Genomic DNA, 22,520 nt, shown 5'->3' on the forward strand with positions numbered 1-22,520 from the left:
TAAACATATCTGATATTGGCAGAAAGCTTAAATTCTTGTTAATCTAACTGCACTGTCCAATTTACAGTAGCTATTACAGTGAAAGAATGCCATGCTATTGTTTGAGGAGAGTGCACAATATTGAACATGAAGTTTAATAAACAAATTAGGCACATTTGGGCAGTCTTGATTCAAAATGTTTAATAGAACTGCAATGGTTCATTGAATCAGTCAAAAACGTTTCACATACACTGCTGCCACCCAGTGGCCAAAATCTAAATTGGTCTGGAATAATACATTATGGCCTTTCTCTTGCATTTCAAAGATGATGGAACAAAAAAATACAAAATAACATGTTTTTTTATTTGTATAATTTTTTACCAGATCTATTGTGTTATATTCTCCTACATTCCTTTCACATTTCCACAAGAACTGAAAGTGGACAAGTGAGTCTTTTTCCTTCTCATCAGTCACTCAGTGGAGTAAAAGTGAGTGGTCGTGGATTTGCAGTCTGGCTGAGAGAGCGCGAGAGAGAGAGAGAACGAGATTTTACGAGAGAGAGAGAGATGATCCGAGTCCAGGAGTGAATGTGCTCTGCAAGCTAGAAATAAGACAGGCCAGAGGAGTACTAATGACCTTGACAGCTCCAGAAATTATCCTCAGATTCATTCATCGTTAATAGTTATACTGTTTACTGTTTGCAGGCATATGCATGGCTAAACGTGCTAATGAGAGAAGGTGGTTCTCTTTTACTAGCACATTATTCATCATAGACTGGTTGTGACAGATAGGGAAGGATCTGGAGAGGAGGAAACCCACAGTGACTTGGATTTTAACACATGATTATGACTACTGTATGCTACTACAGGTACGCTAACGCACACATGACAGAGACTACCTACTAATGACACATGACAGAGACTACCTACTAATGACACATGACAGTGACTACCTACTAATGACACGACAGAGACTACCTACTAACGACACATGACAGTGACTACCTAGTAATGACACATGACAGTGACTACCGACTAATGACACATGACAGTGACTACCGACTAATGACACATGACAGTGACAATCGACTAATGACACATGACAGAGACTACATATTAATGACACATGACAGTGACTACCTACTAATGACACATGACAGAGACTACCTACTAATGACACATGACAGAGACTACCTACTAATAACACATGACAGAGACTACCAACTAATGACACATGACAGAGACTACCTACTAATGACACATGACAGTGACTACCTACTAATGACAGATGACAGTGACTACCTACTAATGACACATGACAGTGACTACCTACTAATGACACATGACAGAGACTATCTACTAATGACACATGACAGAGACTACCTACTAATGACACATGACAGTGACTACCTACTAATGACACATCACAGTAACTACCTACTAATGACACATGACCGTGACAACCTACTAATGACAAATGACAGAGACTACCTACTAATGACACATGACAGTGACTACCTACTAATGACAGAGACTACCTACTAATGACACATGACCGTGACTACCTACTAATGACATATGACAGAGACTACCTACTAATGACACATGACAGTGACTACCTAGTAATGACACATGACAGTGACTACCAACCAATGACACATGACAGTGACTACATACTAATGTCACATGACAGTGACTACCTACTAATAACACATGACAGAGACTACCTACTAATAACACATGACAGTGACTACCTACTAATGACACATGACAGTGACTACCTACTAATGACACATGACAGTGACTACCTACTAATGACACGTGGCCGTGACTACCGACTAATGACACATGACAGTGACTACCGACTAATGACACATGACAGTGACTACCGACTAATGACACATGACAGTGACTACCTACTAATGACACATGACAGTGACTACCGACTAATGACACGTGACAGTAACTACCTACTAATGACACGTGACAGTGACTACCTACTAATGACACGTGACAGTGACTACCTACTAATGACACATGACAGTGACTACCTACTAATGACACGTGACCGTGACTACCTACTAATGACACATGACAGAGACTACCTACTAATGACACATGACAGAGACTACCTACTAATGACACATGACAGAGACTACCTACTAATGACACATGACAGTGACTACCTACTAATGACACATCACAGTAACTACCTACTAATAACACATGACAGTGACTATCTACTAATGACACATGACAGTGACTACCTACTAATGACACATCACAGTGACTACCTACTAATGACATGACAGTGACTACCTACTAATGACACATGACAGTGACTACCTGCTAATGACACATGACAGTGACTACCTACTAATGACACATGAAAGTGACTACCGACTACTGAAACATGACAGTGACTACCGACTAATGACACATGACAGAGACTACCTACTAATGACACATGACAGTGACTAAATACTAATGACACATGACAGTGACTACCTACTAATGACACGTGACCGTGACTACCGACACATGACAGTGACTACCGACTAATGACACATGACAGTGACTACCTACTAATGACACGTGACCGTGACTACCGACTAATGACACATGACAGTGACTACCGACTAATGACACATGACAGTGACTACCGACTAATGACACATGACAGTGACTACCTACTAATGACACATGACAGTGACTACCTACTAATGACACATGACAGTGACTACCTACTAATGACACATGACAGAGACTACCTACTAATGACACATGACCGTGACTACCTACTAATGACACATCACAGTGACTACCTACTAATGACAGAGACTACCTACTAATGACATATGACAGTGACTACCTAGTAATGACACATGACAGTGACTACCTACTAATGACAGATGACAGTGACTACCTACTAATGACACATGACAGTGACTACCTACTAATGACACATGACAGTGAATACCAACTAATTACGCATGACAGTGACTACCTACTAATGACACATGACAGTGACCACCTACTAATGACACATGACAGAGACTACCTACTAATGACACATGACAGAGACTACCTACTAATGACACATGACAGAGACTACCTACTAATGACACATGACAGTGACTACCTACTAATGACATGACAGTGACTACCTACTAATGACACATGACAGTGACTACCTACTAAAGACACATGACAGTGACTACCTACTAATGACACATGACAGTGACTACCGACTAATGACACGTGACAGTGACAACCGACTAATGACACATGACAGTGACTACCGACTAATGACACGTGACTGTGACTACCGACTAATGACAAATGACAGTGACTACCGACTAATGACACATGACAGTGACTACCTAATAATGACATTTGACAGTGACTACCTACTAATGACACGTGACAGTGACAACCGACTAATGACACATGACAGTGACTACCGACTAATGACACGTGACTGTGACTACCGACTAATGACAAATGACAGTGACTACCGACTAATGACACATGACAGTGACTACCTAATAATGACATTTGACAGTGACTACCTACTAATGACACGTGACCGTGACTACCTACTAATGACACGTGACCGTGACTACCTACTAATGAAACATGACAGTGACTACCGACTAATGACACATGACAGTGACTTACTACTAATGACACATGACCGTGACTTCCTACTAATGACACATGACAGAGACTACCTACTGATGACACGTGACCGTGACTACCTACTAATGACACATGACAATGACTACCTACTAATGACAGAGACTACCTACTAATGACAAATGACCGTGACTACCTACTAATGACACATGACCGTGACTACCTACAAATGACATATGACAGAGACTACCTACTAATGACACATGACAGTGACTACCTAGTAATGACACATGACAGTGACTACCTACTAATGACACATGACCGTGACTACCTACTAATGACACATGACAGTGACTACCAACTAATGACACATGACAGTGACTACCTACTAATGACACATGACAGTGACTACCTACTAATAACACATGACAGTGACTACCTACTAATGACACATGACAGTGACTACCTACTAATGACACATGACAGTGACTACCTACTAATGACACATGACAGCGACTACCTACTAATGACACATGACAGTGACTACCTGCTAATGACACATGACAGTGACTACCTACTAATGACACATGAAAGTGACTACCGACTAATGACACGTGACAGTGACTACCGACTACTGAAACATGACAGTGACTACCGACTAATGACACATGACAGAGACTACCTACTAATGACACATGACAGTGACTAAATACTAATGACACATGACAGTGACTACCTACTAATGACACGTGACCGTGACTACCGACACATGACAGTGACTACCGACTAATGACACATGACAGTGACTACCTACTAATGACACGTGACCGTGACTACCGACTAATGACACATGACAGTGACTACCGACTAATGACACATGACAGTGACTACCGACTAATGACACATGACAGTGACTACCTACTAATGACACATGACAGTGACTACCTACTAATGACACATGACAGTGACTACCTACTAATGACACATGACAGAGACTACCTACTAATGACACATGACCGTGACTACCTACTAATGACACATCACAGTGACTACCTACTAATGACAGAGACTACCTACTAATGACATATGACAGTGACTACCTAGTAATGACACATGACAGTGACTACCTACTAATGACAGATGACAGTGACTACCTACTAATGACACATGACAGTGACTACCTACTAATGACACATGACAGTGAATACCAACTAATTACGCATGACAGTGACTACCTACTAATGACATGACAGTGACTACCTACTAATGACACATGACAGTGACTACCTACTAAAGACACATGACAGTGACTACCTACTAATGACACATGACAGTGACTACCGACTAATGACACGTGACAGTGACAACCGACTAATGACACATGACAGTGACTACCGACTAATGACACGTGACTGTGACTACCGACTAATGACAAATGACAGTGACTACCGACTAATGACACATGACAGTGACTACCTAATAATGACATTTGACAGTGACTACCTACTAATGACACGTGACCGTGACTACCTACTAATGACACGTGACCGTGACTACCTACTAATGAAACATGACAGTGACTACCGACTAATGACACATGACAGTGACTTACTACTAATGACACATGACCGTGACTTCCTACTAATGACACATGACAGAGACTACCGACTGATGACACGTGACCGTGACTACCTACTAATGACACATGACAATGACTACCTACTAATGACAGAGACTACCTACTAATGACAAATGACCGTGACTACCTACTAATGACACATGACCGTGACTACCTACAAATGACATATGACAGAGACTACCTACTAATGACACATGACAGTGACGACCTAGTAATGACACATGACAGTGACTACCTACTAATGACACATGACCGTGACTACCTACTAATGACACATGACAGTGACTACCAACTAATGACACATGACAGTGACTACCTACTAATGACACATGACAGTGACTACCTACTAATAACACATGACAGTGACTACCTACTAATGACACATGACAGTGACTACCTACTAATGACACATGACAGTGACTACCTACTAATGACACATGACAGCGACTACCTACTAATGACACATGACAGTGACTACCTACTAATGACACGTGACCGTGACTACCTACTAATGACACATGACAGAGACTACCTACTAATGACACATGACAGTGACTACCTGCTAATGACACATGACAGTGACTACCTACTAATGACACATGACAGTGACTACCACCTAATGACACGTGACCGTGACTACCTACTAATGACACATGACAGAGACTACCTACTAATGACATATGACAGAGACTACCTACTGATGACACATGACAGTGACTACCTACTAATGACACATGACAGTGACTACCTACTAATTACAGAGACTACCTACTAATGACACATGACCGTGACTACCTACTAATGACACATGACCATGACTACCTACTAATGACACATGACAGAGAATACTTACTAATGACACATGACAGTGACTACCTACTAATGACACATGACAGTGACTACCTAGTAATGACACATGACAGTGACTACCTACTAATGACACATGACAGTGACGACCTACTAATGACACATGACAGAGACTACCGACTAATGACACATGACAGTGACTACCTACTAATGACACATGACAGTGACTACCTACTAATGACACATGACAGTGACTACCTACTAATGACACATGACAGAGACTACCTACTAATGACACATGACCGTGACTACCTACTAATGACACATCACAGTGACTACCTACTAATGACAGAGACTACCTACTAATGACATATGACAGTGACTACCTAGTAATGACACATGACAGTGACTACCTACTAATGACACATGACAGTGACTACCTACTAATGACACATGACAGTGACTACCTAGTAATGACACATGACAGTGAATACCAACTAATTACGCATGACAGTGACTACCTACTAATGACACATGACAGAGACTATCTACTAATGACACATGACAGAGACTACCTACTAATGACACATGACAGAGACTACCTACTAATGACACATGACAGTGACTACCTACTAATGACACATGACAGAGACTACCTACTAATGACACATGACAGAGACTACCAACTAATGACACATGACAGAGACTACCTACTAATGACACATGACAGAGACTACCTACTAATGACACATGACAGTGACTACCTACTAATGACACATCACAGTAACTACCTACTAATGACACATGACAGTGACTATCTACTAATGACACATGACAGTGACTACCTACTAAAAACATGACAGTGACTACCTACTAATGACACATGACAGTGACTACCTACTAAAGACACATGACAGTGACTACCTACTAATGACACATGACAGTGACTACCGACTAATGACACGTGACAGTGACAACCGACTAATGACACATGACAGTGACTACCGACTAATGACACGTGACAGTGACTACCGACTAATGACAAATGACAGTGACTACCGACTAATGACACATGACAGTGACTACCTACTAATGACATTTGACAGTGACTACCTACTAATGACACGTGACCGTGACTACCTACTAATGACACGTGACCGTGACTACCTACTAATGAAACATGACAGTGACTACCGACTAATGACACATGACAGTGACTAACTACTAATGACACGTGACCGTGACTACCTACTAATGACACATGACCGTGACTTCCTACTAATGACACATGACAGAGACTACCTACTGATGACACGTGACCGTGACTACCTACTAATGACACATGACAGTGACTACCTACTAATGACAGAGACTACCTACTAATGACACATGACCGTGACTACCTACTAATGACACATGACCGTGACTACCTACAAATGACATATGACAGAGACTACCTACTAATGACACATGACAGTGACTACCTAATAATGACACATGACAGTGACTACCTACTAATGACACATGACCGATGACTACCAACTAATGACACATGACAGTGACTACCTACTAATGACACATGACAGTGACTACCTACTAATAACACATGACAGTGACTACCTACTAATGACACATTACAGTGACTACCTACTAATGACAAATGACAGTGACTACCTACTAATGACACATGACAGTGACTACCTACTAATGACACATGACAGTGACTACCTACTAATGACACGTGACCGTGACTACCTACTAATGACACATGACAGAGACTACCTACTAATGACACATGACAGTGACTACCTACTAATGACACATGACCGTGACTACCTACTAATGACACATGACAGAGACTACCTACTAATGACACATGACAGTGACTACCTACTAATGACACATGACAGTGACTACCTACTAATGACACATGACAGTGACTACCAACTAATGACACATGACAGTGACTACCTACTAATGACACATGACAGTGACTACCAACTAATGACACATGAAAGTGACTAACTACTAATGACACATGACAGTGACTACCTACCAATGACACATGACAGTGACTACCTACTAATGACACGTGACCGTGACTACCTACTAATGACACATGACAGAGACTACCTACTAATGACACATGACAGTGAGTACCTACTAATGACACATGACAGTGACTACCGACTAATGACACATGACAGTGACTACCGACTAATGACACATGACAGTGACTACCTACTAATGACACGTGACAGTGACTACCTACTAATGACACGTGACCGTGACTACCTACTAATGACACGTGACCGTGACTACCTACTAATGACACGTGACCGTGATTACCTACTAATGACACATGACAGTGACTACCTACTAATGACACATGACAGTGACTACCTACTAATGACACATGACAGTGACTACCTACTAATGACACATGACAGTGACTACCTACTAATGACACATGACAGTGACTACCTACTAATGACACATGACAGTGACTACCTACTAATGACAGTGACTACCGACTAATGACACATGACAGTGACTACCGACTAATGACACATGACAGTGACTACCTACTAATGACACATGACAGTGACTACCTACTAATGACACATGACAGAGACTACCTACTAATGACACATGACAGAGACTACCTACTAATAACGCCACTATTGTTCAACAACTACCGTTGCCACTACAACTACTCCTGCAAGTCTTCCCAAAAAATCTATACATTTTTCATTTCAAAAGCTTGCAGTCTCTTTCCCTCAAATAATTAGTGTTAATCTGTGTCACTTGATGTGAATCACAGTAACTCAAGAGGGAGGAGAAAGAGCAGATAATTAGTGGATAGCAACATGCTATCAACACAGAGAGAAGCCTTGGAGCAGCCTCTCTGACAACAGAGAGCTACCAACGAACAGACAGACACTGGAGCAGCCTCTATCTGACAACAGAGAGCTACCAACAAACAGTCACTGGAGCAGCCTCTCTGACAACAGAGAGCTACCACCAAACAGACAGACACTGGAGCAGCCTCTATCTGACAACAGAGAGCTAACAACAAACAGACAGTCACTGGAGCAGCCTCTATCTGACAACAGAGAGCTACCAACAAACAGACAAAAACTGGAGCAGCCTCTATCTGACAACAGAGAGCTACCAACAAACAGACAAAAACTGGAGCAGCCTCTATCTGACAACAGAGAGCTACCAACAAACAGACAAAAACTGGAGCAGCCTCTATCTGACAACAGAGAGCTACCAACAAACAGACAGACACTGGAGCAGCCTCTATATGACAACAGAGAGCTACCAACAAACAGACAGACACTGGAGCATTCTCTATCTGACAACAGAGAGCTACCAACAAACAGACAGACACTGGAGCAGCCTCTATCTGACAACAGAGAGCTACCAACAAACAGACAGACACTGGAGCAGCCTCTATCTGACAACAGAGAGCTACCAACAAACAGACAGATACTGGAGCAGCCTCTATCTGACAACAGAGAGCTACCAACAAACAGACAGACACTGGAGCAGCCTCTATCTTACAACAGAGAGCTACCAACAAACAGACAGACACTGGAGCAGCCTCTATCTGACAACAGAGAGCTACCAACAAACAGACAGACACTGGAGCAGCCTCTATCTGACAACAGAGAGCTACCAACAAACAGACAGACACTGGAGCAGCCTCTATCTGACAACAGAGAGCTACCAACAAACAGACAGACACTGGAGCAGCCTCTATCTGACAACAGAAAACTACCAACAAACAGACAAAAACTGGAGCAGCCTCTATCTGACAACAGAGAGCTACCAACAAACAGACAGACACTGGAGCAGCCTCTATATGACAACAGAGAGCTACCAACAAACAGACAAAAACTGGAGCAGCCTCTATCTGACAACAGAGAGCTACCAACAAACAGACAGACACTGGAGCAGCCTCTATCTGACAACAGAGAGCTACCAACAAACAGACAGACACTGGAGCATTCTCTATCTGACAACAGAGAGCTACCAACAAACAGACAGTCACTGGAGCAGCCTCTATCTGTCAACAGAGAGCTACCAACAAACAAACAGACACTGGAGCATTCTCTATCTGACAACAGAGAGCTACCAACAAACAGACAGACACTGTAGCATTCTCTATCTGACAACAGAGAGCTACCAACAAACAGACAGACACTGGAGCAGTCTCTATCTGACAACAGAGAGCTACCAACAAACAGACAGATACTGGAGCAGCCTCTATCTGACAACAGAGAGCTACCAACAAACAGACAGACACTGGAGCAGCCTCTATCTTACAACAGAGAGCTACCAACAAACAGACAGACACTGGAGCAGCCTCTATCTGACAACAGAGAGCTACCAACAAACAGACAGACACTGGAGCAGCCTCTATCTGACAACAGAGAGCTACCAACAAACAGACAGACACTGGAGCAGCCTCTATCTGACAACAGAGAGCTACCAACAAACAGACAGACACTGGAGCAGCCTCTATCTGACAACAGAAAACTACCAACAAACAGACAAAAACTGGAGCAGCCTCTATCTGACAACAGAGAGCTACCAACAAACAGACAGACACTGGAGCAGCCTCTATATGACAACAGAGAGCTACCAACAAACAGACAAAAACTGGAGCAGCCTCTATCTGACAACAGAGAGCTACCAACAAACAGACAGACACTGGAGCAGCCTCTATCTGACAACAGAGAGCTACCAACAAACAGACAGACACTGGAGCATTCTCTATCTGACAACAGAGAGCTACCAACAAACAGACAGTCACTGGAGCAGCCTCTATCTGTCAACAGAGAGCTACCAACAAACAAACAGACACTGGAGCATTCTCTATCTGACAACAGAGAGCTACCAACAAACAGACAGACACTGTAGCATTCTCTATCTGACAACAGAGAGCTACCAACAAACAGACAGACACTGGAGCAGTCTCTATCTGACAACAGAGAGCTACCAACAAACAGACAGATACTGGAGCAGCCTCTATCTGACAACAGAGAGCTACCAACAAACAGACAGACACTGGAGCAGCCTCTATCTGACAACAGAGAGCTACCAACAAACAGACAGACACTGGAGCAGCCTCTATCTGACAACAGAGAGCTACCAACAAACAGACAAAAACTGGAGCAGCCTCTATCTGTCAACAGAGAGCTACCAACAAACAGACAGATACTGGAGCAGCCTCTATCTGACAACAGAGAGCTACCAACAAACAGACAGACACTGGAGCAGCCTCTATCTGACAACAGAGAGCTACCAACAAACAGACAGATACTGGAGCAGCCTCTCTGACAACAGAGAGCTACCAACAAACAGACAGACACTGGAGCAGTCTGAAAAATATTGTGTTCCCAGGAAATAAAAAAGAGTTCCCAGAAGCCGACACCAGCAGAGAACAAAGCCAATAACCCAGAGGTCCACAACCCAACCAGTCACTACTCAGATAGAGGCAGCCACTTCCTGACAACTCCATACAACTACCTTATGGACTTACTCTCTGCAGGGATCATGAACACACACACACGCAACACACACACTCACAAAGACACACACACCAGATCATACAGCTTATTGGGAATGCAAATGTACTGCAGCATGGTGGCTTCTCTTCAAATGGGTAAACTGTGCCCAGGGAAGCTGTCATCAAAGAGGGGACCTTTGAGACCCCGTGTCTGACATTAACTCACACACCAACTGGTGCGCGGGCGAAATGCCAATGAAAACAGTAATCATAGTGTAATTATCCTCTCCTCAGGGACAAGTGAAAAGCAATTACACTCTGAGGATGTGCACAGTATGCCAGAGATATGTGGCACATTCCTGTAGAGGAAGGGACAGAAGGTGTGGTGGTGGTGGAGGGATGGAGAGGGAGGACAAGCCATGAGGTCTCATCTGTAGAGGAAGGGACAGAAGGTGTGGTGGTGGTGGAGGGATGGAGAGGGAGGACAAGCCATGAGGTCTCATCTGTAGAGGGAGGGACAGAAGGTGTGGTGGTGGTGGAGGGATGGAGAGGGAGGACAAGCCATGAGGTCTCACCTGTAGAGGGAGGGACAGAAGGTGTGGTGGTGGTGGAGGGATGGAGAGGGAGGACAAGCCATGAGGTCTCATCTGTAGAGGGAGGGACTGAAGGTGTGGTGGTGGTGGAGGGATGGAGAGGGAGGACAAGCCATGAGGTCTCATCTGTAGAGGGAGGGACTGAAGGTGTGGTGGTGGTGGAGGGATGGAGAGGGAGGACAAGCCATGAGGTCTCACCTGTAGAGGGAGGGACAGAAGGTGTGGTGGTGGTGGAGGGATGGAGAGGGAGGACAAGCCATGAGGTCTCACCTGTAGAGGGAGGGACAGAAGGTGTGGTGGTGGTGGAGGGATGGAGAGGGAGGACAAGCCATGAGGTCTCACCTGTAGAGGGAGGGACAGAAGGTGTGGTGGTGGTGGAGGGATGGAGAGGGAGGACAAGCCATGAGGTCTCACCTGTAGAGGGAGGGACAGAAGGTGTGGTGGTGGCGGAGGGATGGAGAGGGAGGACAAGCCATGAGGTCTCACCTGTAGAGGGAGGGACAGAAGGTGTGGTGGTGGAGGGATGGAGAGGGAGGACAAGCCATGAGGTCTCACCTGTAGAGGGAGGGACAGAAGGTGTGGTGGTGGTGGGATGGAGAGGGAGGACAAGTCATGAGGTCTCACCTGTAGAGGGAGGGACAGAAGGCGTGGTGGTGGAGGGATGGAGAGGGAGGACAAGTCATGAGGTCTCACCTGTAGAGGGAGGGACAGAAGGCGTGGTGGTGGTGGAGGGATGGAGAGGGAGGACAAGCCATGAGGTCTCACCTGTAGAGGGAGGGACAGAAGGCGTGGTGGTGGAGGGATGAAGAGGGAGGACAAGCCATGAGGTCTCACCTGTAGAGGGGGGGACCGAAGGCGTGGTGGTGGAGGGATGAAGAGGGAGCACAAGCCATGAGGTCTCACCTGTAGCGTGAGGGACAGAAGGCGTGGTGGTGGAAGGATGGAGAGGGAGGACAAGCCATGAGGTCTCACCTGTAGCGTGAGGGACAGAAGGCGTGGTGGTGGAGGGATGAAGAGGGAGGACAAACCATGAGGTCTCACCTGTAGAGGGAGGGACAGAAGGCGTGGTGATGGTGGAGGGATGAAGAGCGAGGACAAGCCATGAGGTCTCACCTGTAGAGGGAGGGACAGAAGGTGTGGTGGTGGTGGAGGGATGGAGAGGGAGGACAAGCCATGAGGTCTCACCTGTAGCGTGAGGGACAGAAGGCGTGGTGGTGGTGGAGGGATGGAGAGGGAGGACAAGCCATGAGGTCTCACCTGTGGCGTGAGGGACAGAAGGTGTGGTGGTGGAGGGATGAAGAGGGAGGACAAACCATGAGGTCTCACCTGTAGAGGGAGGGACAGAAGGTGTGGTGGTGGTGGAGGGATGAAGAGGGAGGACAAGCCATGAGGTCTCACCTGTAGAGGGAGGGACAGAAGGTGTGGTGGTGGTGGAGGGATGGAGAGGGAGGACAAGCCATGAGGTCTCACCTGTAGAGGGAGGGACAAAAGGTGTGGTGGTGGTGGAGGGATGAAGAGGGAGGACAAGCCATGAGGTCTCACCTGTAGAGGGAGGGACAGAAGGTGTGGTGGTGGTGGAGGGATGGAGAGGGAGGACAAGCCATGAGGTCTCACCTGTAGAGGGAGGGGCAGAAGGTGTGGTGGTGGAGGGATGGAGAGGGAGGACAAGCCATGAGGTCTCACCTGTAGAGGGAGGGACAGAAGGCGTGGTGGTGGAGGGATGGAGAGGGAGGACAAGCCATGAGGTCTCACCTGTAGAGGGAGGGACAGAAGGTGTGGTGGTGGAGGGATGGAGAGGGAGGACAAGCCATGAGGTCTCACCTGTAGCGTGAGGGACAGAAGGCGTGGTGGTGGAGGGATGAAGAGGGAGGACAAGCCATGAGGTCTCACCTGTAGAGGGAGGGACTGAAGGTGTGGTGATGGTGGAGGGATGGAGAGGGAGGACAAGCCATGAGGTCTCACCTGTAGAGGGAGGGACAGAAGGCGTGGTGGTGGTGGAGGGATGGAGAGGGAGGACAAGCCATGAGGTCTCACCTGTAGAGGGAGGGACAGAAGGTGTGGTGGTGGTGGAGGGATGGAGAGGGAGGACAAGCCATGAGGTCTCACCTGTAGAGGGAGGGACAGAAGGTGTGGTGGTGGAGGGATGGAGAGGGAGGACAAGCCATGAGGGATTGGAGAGAAAGCACCCTCAGTAGCTGAAAGAAAATATCATCTCATTGGCCAGCCAATAATAACAAACAGAAGGAGATCTTTCCTGGGAGGAAGACTTGGTGGTTCCTAACCACCATTCAACCTGAGGGTTTACTGTTGTGTTTGTAAAGTCGATAACATGGCTATTGGCTTCTGATTAAAGAACACAGGCAGAGAACAACATATTCATGGTACATTGAGACTCTGCCAAAAAGGGAGGTTGAGGGGATCCAAACAGCACGGCTTTCTGGTTTCTGTCAAACAAAACAAAAACCCAATTCAAATTTACACTGAATTATTTAGCAGGTTCCTCTCTTTCTTAGTCACCAACGCAATTTATCTCACTCTCAATCACTTACTCCATCTCTCCCTTTCATGCTGAGAAATTAACTGACATTTCTATGTGAGTTATTGGCTGCTTTGCCAGGGAGATATTTCAGCCTCTGCTCCCATCCAGACGCTATTTCACCCAGTGCTGATGTGACCCAGACAGTGTTTAAAGTAGCGATAGAGAGAGAAAGTCAGCTGAGTGTAGTTAAACACACCCACACACCAAGCCCCACACCCTGCAGTCACAGTCTCTCCATCCCCCTGGTGTTCCCAAGCGGAGGTCCGGGCGCTGGGGGAGCAACGCCGTGACACTAATGAGACAGAGGAACATTTAAGCCCTCACATCCATGCTCCACATTCTCCTCCTAATTACATTTCTCTCTTTGTAATATGCAGGGATTATGTGATGAAGCAGGAGCTGTTCAATGGCATTTTAAAACGCCTCGGGAATAACAAGCATGTCAATCTCTCGTGCTCTCTCTATATTTAAAACATACTAACTGCTCCTGTAAAGAGCTGCTTGTGTATCTTCCTGCCACGGCGCTCCCATCACTATTAACCTTAGTGTTGACTCTATCTAGCTGAATGACTTACAGCACATAGGCACATCTGTGGCCAAATGGAAAGTTCCAGCAGCACTCTAGAACCGATCAGAACACTGGAACGCCATGTGCAGTGACCGATATACACCTCTAAATAGTGTCTATGACCTGTGCTGGAGCTCTTGGTATGAATGCATTCTGCACATCTAATAACACGAATATGCATGACACATCTCTGTGGAAGGCCACTGGGGGGAAAGGGGATGTTTTTGTATGGAATATGTCCTTGTATTGAGTGTATTAAATGGAGCAGATACTTAGCCATGCCTCCTGGCCTTTGACCCCGGCCTGACCCAGAGGAACTGTCACTGTGACAGGAATGAGAATGTGCTGCGAATGCCCCATCTGTAGCCAGCTCACAAGCTGTGGTGTAAGAGATACAAGTTTAATGTAGAAGGAATGGAAACCACATATGGCCGAACACACACAATCTTCTAAGATGAGCGTGTGCATGTGCATACACACACACACACACACACACACACACACACACACACACACACACACACACACACACACACACACACACACACACACTCAGACGTGGATAAGAATGCATGTCATTGTTTCAGCTACTTCAGTGGCAGCTATTTCCATTTGCCTGGTGGGGATGAATAAAGTGTCATTCTATTGTGTTGTGCTGTACACACAAACACAGGCAGCAGGTTGATACAGAGACCACTTGAGTCTCCTGGTGATGGAGGTGTCCTACTAAACCACTGACACACTAGTGCTGTGTCTGTGTGGAAATATTAGTCCCGCACTCATCTAAATTACAAGCAGCATGTGAATTGTCCAGGCAGGGAGGGAGGGAGAGCGAGGACACGGGGGAAGAGGAGAGGAGGAGGTTTGGAACAAAAGGAGATGCAGAGACGGGATAGTCGGGCAGCAGAAAGACAGGGGAAGGCTGAGAGAGAGAAGGAGGTTTGGAACAAAAGGAGATGCAGAGACGGGATAGTCGGGCAGCAGAAAGACAGGGGAAGGCTGAGAGAGAGAAGGCTGAGAAAAGAGCAGCAGATGAAAGAATGCTGAGTAAAGTGAGTGCTTTCATTTCCCTCTCTCATCCTCTCTTTGTGATGCTCCCATGTACTCTAATTGATAGGAGGGTGGTGTGAATAACAGCAATCTATGTGCGTGTGTGTTATTCTTGTCTACTTTCACACAGCATTGCAGTACTGCAGTTTGTTTTCTTTCAGTAACAGGTCCCCTCTCATCCTCAAACACTAAAGAGGAACTGTCTGTCTCACTTCCATCTGCTTTGCCTTCCTTCTATCTCTGTCTCTCTCCTCTACTCACTCTCTCCATTTATCTCCATGTCTCCCTGTCTGTATCTACCCTTTAGACTGATCTTTCATTTCCCCCACAAATGCCCTCTCTGTTTCTACATATGTTCTCCTCTCCTCCATCTTGTCAGTCTGTCTCTCTGTAGGAGACATGTGGTACAGGACCGACAGCTTTATAAGCACAGAAAATGGCCTAATTGCAGAGCTGTAAAGCTATGGTGTGTGTGTGTGTCACCTGCGTTGGCACAGGGAGATACGGCTCGGATTATCTCGCAAATACACCCATACGAACATGCACGCACGGCCCCCCACACACACACACACACACACACACACACACACACACACACACACACACACACACACACACACACACACACACACACACACACACACACACACACACACACACACACACACACACACACACACACACAGGAATCAGTGCGACAGAGTGGCCCCCCTGCCCTGCTGTGTTCTGTTCTGTGTTAGTTATTTCTATTCCAGGCACAGACAGAGACGCTCACTTCAAAGCAGAGATGTTGCAGCGATCATCTCTCTCCGCTGTAAACAAACACTGATCTTCCCTTTTCTCTGAGTCACGCTTTCTTCTGCCAAGGGCCAGCTGGGGAAGATTACATTAATAGTGTGTGTGTGCATGTGTGCCCTATGATGTTTTTACCCCCAAATCAAAGCCTATTGTTTCTTCTCTGTATGGAAGATGTTGTTGGTTAGTAGGATATGAGAATGTAATGTTGGTTACAGTGATTGGCCAGCAGACACCTTCAGAAGAACACTCTGATCTGTGGAGCCGGAGGTGACCCTGAAAACCTTCCTTATTAAAGAACAATCTCTCATCTTCCTTCCTGTTTTCCACAAAGGCATGTAGCAGTTTTTATACAATTTGTCATGGGACCTCAGATCCTAAAAAAGGTTCTACAGCTGCACCACTGAGAGCATCTTGACTGCTTGGCATCCGACCGCAAGGCGCTATAGAGGGTGGTGAGTACGGCCCAGTACATCACTGGGGCTGAGCTCCCTGCCATCCAGGACCTCTATACCAGGCGGTGTCAGAGGAAGGGCCTGAAAATGATAAAAGACTCCAGCCACGCAAGTCATACTGTTCTCTCTGCTACTGCACGGCAAGTGGTAACAATGCACCAAGTCTGGAACCAACAGGACCCTGAACAGCTTCTACCCACAAGCCATAAGACTGATAAATAGTTAGTTAAACAGTTCATCAAATATCTTCCCAGACTATCTGCAATGACCCTTTTTGCAATAACTCTTTTGACTCATCACATATGCTGCTACTGCTTATTTTCTGTCCTGTTGCCTAGTCACTTTACCCCTACCTATATCTACCTCAATTACCTCGTACCCAGCACAGCAGCTCGGTACTGGTACACTGTGTATATAGCCATGTTATTGTTACTCATTGTGTATTTATTCCTTGTGTTATTATTTTTCTATAATATATATTTTTCTCTCTCTGTATTGTTGGGAAGGGCCCGTGAGTAAGTCATTCACTATTAGTCTACACCTATTGTTTACGAAGAGCGTGACAAATACAATTTCATTATCTAATCCAGTATATCCTGACCTACAGAATAAGATTGTACAGGCTATATAAGTACAAGAACAGGTACGGAGACCTGCACACACCTAAATGTCCCTTCACAACATTTGAACACTATCATCCGCGATGAAACAATGAGCACCCGGATTTTCTAAACGTCGTACAGACAGATGGTTGGAATCACTGAGGTCTCATGATGAGTCATCACTACAGGGCAACTGGAAACATCATTCTCATAACCAACAACATTCTTCTAATAACTAGGGGTAGAAAAACCCATTATGACCTCCATCCAGACATGCTGCAGATTACACTGGCAGTGTACTGGCTATAACATGGACTCCATTTGAGGAATTCATCATCACACAGTGAGGCTCATGTTATGTATAATACCAAAGCACTCAAACGGTCTGAAAAGCCTGTAATTCCACTTGAAAGTAAGAGGGACCTTGCCTGTAGCAGCATTTTTGAACACAGGCTGTAACACAGACTAGTGAAAAATGTTCCCTGCAACATCAAGCCAGGTCGATGTCGCAGTAGCTAATCATCCTTGATACCATGTTGTTAATGTTTCCAATGTTCCATCGTTGCTTCTATAGCACCACACAAATCTGTGACCACCAGAAACATTCACTGGTTGCATTTCAGAGTTAGATGGAACACACACACACACACACACACACACACACACACACACACACACACACACACACACACACACACACACACACACACACACACACACACACACACACACACACACACACACACACACACACACACACACAATATGAAGCATGTTGTGAAGCATGTTTCTACCTGACCCCAAGGCAGAAGACAGTAGTCTGCTATCCAGAGAGTCTGAAGATAATCATGTTTAACAATCATTGAACATCTCTTGCCCTCCTGCTTTCTGCCTTCATACAGACTTAAACACTGTCCAGGTGGCTGGTGTAGATTCTAATAGAGCTGAACTCAGACCAAGGCTGAAGTGGGTGAGTGTTTCAACAGAACACGTTATTCATGTAGAATGGAACGCAACAGCATTTAATGACTGGCAATAATGTAACACATTGACGTGCTGCTATGTGAAATAATGGTTGATTTCCTGCGATGTGTAGTGAAGAGATGGTTTCTATGATATGGAAAGGTGCACTTCACCCCAGGGAGAAGGGGGAAGGGTCAATGGCAAAATGGTTACAGGACAATACTGATGTATCTATATGAGGGATGCCTGGGGGTGAGTGGCACACACACACACACACACACACACACACACACACACACACACACACACACACACACACACACACACACACACACACACACACACACACACACACACACGGTTACATACTACTGCACTGTTGGAGCTCACATGGCTGAGATAATAAGGGTCTTAAATGAACTGCCAGGTCTGAGATAATAAGGGTCTGAAATGAACTGCCAGGTCTGAGATAATACGGGTCTGAAATGAACTGCCAAGTCTGAGATAATAAGGGTCTGAAATGAACTGCCGGGTCTGAGATAATAAGGGTCTGAAATGAACTGCCAGGTCTGAGATAATAAGGGTCTGAAATGAACTGCCAGGTCTGAGATAATACGGGTCTGAAATGAACTGCCAGGTCTGAGATAATACGGGTCTGAAATGAACTGCCAGGTCTGAGATAATAAGGGTCTGAAATGAACTGCAGGGTCTGAGATAATAAGGGTCTGAAATGAACGGCCGGGTCTGAGATAATACGGGTCTGAAATGAACTGCAGGGTCTGAGATAATAAGGGTCTGAAATGAACTGCCAGGTCTGAGATAATAAGGGTCTGAAATGAACTGCAGGGTCTGAGATAATAAGGGTCTGAAATGAACTGCCAGGTCTGAGATAATAAGGGTCTGAAATGAACTGCCAGGTCTGAGATAATAAGGGTCTGAAATGAACTGCCAGGTCTGAGATAATAAGGGTCTGAAATGAACTGCCGGGTCTGAGATAATAAGGGTCTGAAATGAACTGCCGGGTCTGAGATAATAAGGGTCTGAAATGAACTGCCAGGCCTGAGATAATAAGGGTCTGAAATGAACTGCCGGGTCTGAGATAATACGGGTCTGAAATGAACTGCCAGGTCTGAGATAATACGGGTCTGAAATGAACTGCCGGGTCTGAGATAATAAGGGTCTGAAATGAACTGCCGGGTCTGAGATAATAAGGGTCTGAAATGAACTGCCGGGTCTGAGATAATACGGTTCTGAAATGTTTGGTCTCTGTTCCCCACTGTTTGCCTTCTCTCACCGATGAAGGCTGAGAGACAACTGTGTACAGAAGTGAGAGAAGGGGGAGAGAAACACAGGTCAACACAACTCTGAACAACAGGTCCACACTGAACTCTCACAGAGAGGGGTAGAAAAAGGGATTCCAGTCGTTCATTAGAAAGAGTCAACGACCTCACAGAGATGGACTCATATCAACCTAGAGGTGAGAGCTACACACTGGTGAATACATTATATAGAGGTGAATTGGCTGAATTACCTCAATACAATGCAATGCACTTTGAGCACTACTGAAAAGCATTAACTAAATTGGTGCATTAATCATTAAAACGGTTGTCTGCCTCTTTTGTGTTGAACCAATAACAATCTGATATAGCATTCTGTAATCCTCTAGAATGTCAGATTCAAACCACACTGTAATCAACCATAGACTGCCTAACATTATTGTTACGTTCCCCAGTTTCTAGGTTGTTGTGGGTTTGTATCTGTGTGTATTTCAGGATGGCTTCCTGGAATCCAAGCAGCTGATTGGTCGGCCCCATTGCAGAATGGAGCTCTGACCACGCCCTCTCGTCAGGGAAAAGCCAATGTTTTTGTTAGGAAAGAGCTTCTTTGTATGTGCTGTGTTGGTTGTTGTAAAGTATTTTGTATTTTGTTTTTTAGTAGTGTTTTTTAGTTTATTTAAATTTTTCACTAAGTCCTACGGCATACACATAGTGGGGAGAACAAGTTTTTGATACACTGCCGATTTTGCAGGTTTTCCTACTTACAAAGCATGTAGAGGTCTGTAATTTTTTAAGTAATTAATTTGCATTTTATTGCATGGCATAAGTATTTGATCACCTACCACTGAGTAAGAATTCCGGCTCTCGCAGACCTGTTAGTTTTTCTTTAAGAAGCCCTCCTGTTCTCCACTCATTACCTGTATTAACTGCACCTGTTTTAACTCGTTACCTGTATAAAAGACACCTGTCCACACACTCAATCAAACAGACTCCAACCTCTCCACAATGGCCAAGACCAGAGAGCTGTGTAAAGACATCAGGGATAAAATTGTAGACCTGCACAAGGCTGTGATGGGCTACAGGACAATAGGCAAGCAGCTTGGTGAGAAGGCAACAACTGTTGGCCCAATAATTAGAAAATGGAAGAAGTTCAAGATTACGGTCAATCACCCTTGGTCTGGGGCTCCATGCAAGATCTCACCTCGTGGGGCATCAATGATCATGAGGAAGGTGAGGGATCAGCCCAGAACTACATGGCAGGACCTGGTCAATGACATGAAGAGAGCTGGGACCACAGTCTCAAAGAAAACCATTAGTAACACACTACGCCGTCCTGGATTAAAATCCTGCAGCGCTCGCAAGGTCCCCCTGCTCAAGCCAGCGCATGTCCAGGCCCGTCTGAAGTTTGCCAATGACCATCTGGATGATCCAGAGGAGGAATGGGAGAAAGTCATGTGGTCTGATGAGACAAAAATAGAGCTTTTTGGTCTAAACTCCACTCGCCGTGTTTGGAGGAAGAAGGATGAGTACAACCCCAAGAACACCATCCCAACCGTGAAGCATGGAGGTGGAAACATCATTCTTTGGGGATGCTTTTCTGCAAAGGGGACAGGACGACTGCACCGTATTGAGGGGAGGATGGATGGGGCCATGTATCGCGAGATCTTGGCCAACAACCTCCTTCCCTCAGTAAGAGCATTGAAGGGTCGTGGCTGGGTCGTGGCTGGGTCTTCCAGCATGACAACGACCCGAAACACACAGCCAGGGCAACTAAGGAGTGGCTCCGTAAGAAGCATCTCAAGGTCCTGGAGTGGCCTAGCCAGTCTCCAGACCTGAACCCAATAGAAAATCTTTGGAGGGAGCTGAAAGTCCGTATTGCCCAGCGACAGCCCCGAGAGGAGTGGGCCAAAATCCCTGCTGCAGTGTGTGCAAACCTGGTCAAGAACTACAGGAAACGTATGATCTCTGTATTTGCAAACAAAGGTTTCTGTACCAAATATTAAGTTCTGCTTTTCTGATGTATCAAATACTTATGTCATGCAATAAAACGCAAATTAATTACTTAAATATCATACAATGTGATTTTCTGGATTG

Source organism: Salvelinus fontinalis, chromosome 34 (assembly GCF_029448725.1).
Source record: "Salvelinus fontinalis isolate EN_2023a chromosome 34, ASM2944872v1, whole genome shotgun sequence".
NCBI classification, from domain to species: domain Eukaryota; kingdom Metazoa; phylum Chordata; class Actinopteri; order Salmoniformes; family Salmonidae; genus Salvelinus; species Salvelinus fontinalis.